Below are 3,267 nucleotides of genomic sequence, written 5' to 3'. Positions count from 1 at the left end.
AGTTGTCTAACAATGGCAAATAATTCACTGGAAGAGTGCAAATAACGCTCACTGTAAAGGAGGCAAGGCCATTGAACACTAATTGGTGCAGGGAGCATGAGCTAAACCTAAAAGGGGAAGATTTCTATTCTTTATGTTTTTATTATTCTACGAGTTATTGTATGAAATGCATTTTTAGCATAATACATATGTTATAGCAAAATGGTATAATCATCGTATATTTTATTGCCGTAGTGCAGTATGATAAGCAATTGTTAATTTGTTAGAATCATAAATCATTCACGTTTTGAAATTTTAAGAAAATTTCGGTTGAAAAATCATTAAATCAGAAGTTTATCCGATAGTAACATATGGAATATGTGCAGAGATAGTAGGTTCAGTTGAAAATTCATTTATTGAGTCTTAAATTTTTAAATTGGTGAAGGTCCTATGGAATTGGGGACATGCATGGCTTAAAACTTTCATAAAGGTCTATCTAAATACCTACAAATGAGAAACTCAAAGGAGATGTCATTTCAAATAATACTCGGATCGGCGTTGGCGGCGCGCCGGAGAATACTGGTGGAGATGGGATACCATTTCACAGTCGTGACTGCAGATATTGATGAAAAAAAAAGTATAAGGATGGATAAGCCTAAAGAATTGGTCATGGTTCTAGCTGAGGCCAAAGCAGATACTAATATTTCAAGGCTCCAAAGTGAGATAACAATTGAATGGGGATGCTCCTGCTACATTGTTGATTACTGCAGACACGGGGGTGGTGCATGAAGGGATAATAAGGGAGAAACCATCCTGCAAGGAAGAAGCATGGAATTTTATCAAGGCTATTATGGTGGTCAAGCAGCAGTTATAGGATCTGTACTGGTAACCAACCTTAAAAACTGGAAAAAGAAACGGTGATTGGCGCAGAGCAGAGGTTTGTCTTTATGTCATATCAGAGGAGGTGATCGATAGCCTGATAGAGGAGGAAATTACACTCAATGTTGCTAGCGGGTTGATGCTGCAACATCCATTGATTTTTCCGTTTGTAGAAACAGTGATACTGATAGGGTTGACACCGTTATGGGATTGCCTAAAGAAGTCACAAAAAACTGATTCTGGAAGCAGTCTAACTATATATTGTTGTGGAGTGGTGATCGGGTTCTTATTCGAAACTTATCAGCTGCTGATGAATCTACGATTTTCCATTTTTACTCCTCCAACACCGTAACCACCATATATCACTTATGTTTTAATCTCATATGTCCAGACATATATTAGAGCAACCGTAATGGAGAAATCAACCTGAGTGGTACATTCGACCAAGGCTTCGCAATGCAAAAGTTTCAAACCTGTAATGGGAAACAAACTCTAACCTAAACTCGCTATTAGAACCCCCACACTAGGGAGAGCCACCAGATCTAAAAAACCTTCACATACCCCTGAAGTACATCCAAACAGAAATACAAAAGAAAAAAAGATGAAGCTAAGGGGAAGAGTATTCATTCCTCGGCCGAAGTCACTAAGTGCAACAGTGGGACATCACCACACCACCATATTCATCCTATTTATCCGGCCGAGCTTGGTTTGCGGATTGTCATGCCCGCAATAGCAGAAGGACGTAATTAGCTTGTAAATTACTTTGGCCTAGTCAGCGTAATTTTGAAGGTCAACAATATCTTATAATATGAACTTTTATTTAGTAACACTTTTCTTCATTTTTTTAAGGTCAACAATATCTTATAATATGAAATCTTATTTAACCATTATGTAAGGCTTTAGTTTGCTAATATGTGATTCACACTTTCAATAGTTATTTGTTCAAATTATATGGATAAGAACCTCTTGTAGGGTTGGTAGCGTTGTGTAACTCAAAAGCAAATGGACGGCGTTGGGGCGTGCAAAAGGTCACATGACCTCCAATTTCTAAAGGGCACCCAAAATTTATATCCTTTTCTATATATATTATGTATATAAAAATTCTAATAGGAAATTAATAATAAAAAATTAGTTTATATATGACAATTGGTTTTTATTTGGTTAACTGAGCCTATAATTATTATTTTCATTTTTGCATTTTTCTCTAATAATAAACTAAGTCATAAAAATTTACTTGTGTTGTAGACCTATTTAACTAAAAAATTATAGAGGGAGAGAGGGTGCGGCAATAAAGATAAGGAGGCCCTTTATAAAGTAAATGAACTTTTTTCCGATGCCACTTAGTATCACGATCTAGTGATATTTCTCTACTTGTAAGTGAGAGATCTTAGGTTCGATTCTTCCCAAAGGCAAATTTAAATCACATTACTGCTAGCTCATTCTCTACCTCTTAGGCCATCTCTAACCGAATGGTCCAGAGGGCCAGAGGGTTGAAAATAGCCCTAAAACCGTCTCCAACCGAGGGCTAGGCCAGAGGGCTCGGGAATCTGGGAGGGCCCCACGAAATTTCAAAGGGCCAAAGGGCTGGCTGCTTTCGGCCAGCTAGACAGCCCCGGGCTGGCTATTTTTTTTATTATAGTTTTTCATTGCTATTGGTTATAACCGACAGTATTAAAGAAGGATTTTAATACTGTCGGTTATAGCCGACAGTAATAGTTATTTAAAGGAAATTTTTTTTTTTAATTACTATTAGTGTCGGTTATAACCGACACTAATAGTTTGAATTTTTTTTTAATATAACGGCTAGTAGCCGTTGTATTAATTTTTTTTATATGAATTTAAACTTCTTTTTTTCCCTTGTTTTTTTCCTTTTCATATGAATCAAATTTTGTTTCATATTTTTTTTCAATTCTATTTTACAAAATTTGTTTCAATTTTTTTTTAAATTCTATTTTTTTTTCCTATAACTTCTATTTTACAAAATTTGTTTCATATTTTTTTTAAATTCCATTTTTTTCCTATAACTTCTATTTCACAAAATTTGTTTCAATTTTTTTTTAAATTCTATTTTTTTCCTATAACTTCTATTTTACAAAATTTGATTCATATTTTTTTTTTCATATAACTTCTATTTTACAAAATTTGTTTCATATTTTTTTAAATTCCATTTTTTTCCTATAACTTCTATTTCACAAAATTTGTTTCATATTTTTTTTTAATTCTATTTTTTTCCTATAACTTCCTAGGCCATTTATACAACATTAAATTAAATTAAGTAACATGAAACAACATTAAACAATATAAAACAACATTAAATAACATTAACCAACGATCAACATGATGTCAGCTACCAACGGCTAGCTGACATCATGTTGTCGTCACTTAGCCGTTGGATTTGAATTTAAATTG

General features: G+C 33.9%; 1 pseudogene; it reads left to right on the top strand.

Annotated features, from left to right (window-relative positions):
• Positions 1 to 436: 436 nt before the first annotated feature.
• On the top strand, positions 437 to 1,173 carry LOC103408005 (uncharacterized; annotated as a pseudogene).
• The last annotated feature ends 2,094 nt before the right edge of the window (positions 1,174 to 3,267 follow it).

The sequence above is a fragment of the Malus domestica genome, chromosome 12, assembly GCF_042453785.1.
Source record: "Malus domestica chromosome 12, GDT2T_hap1".
Classification (NCBI taxonomy): Eukaryota; Viridiplantae; Streptophyta; class Magnoliopsida; order Rosales; family Rosaceae; genus Malus; species Malus domestica.
The sequence above is the reverse complement of the archived record's forward strand: the minus strand, read 5'-3'. Positions and strand labels throughout refer to the sequence as shown.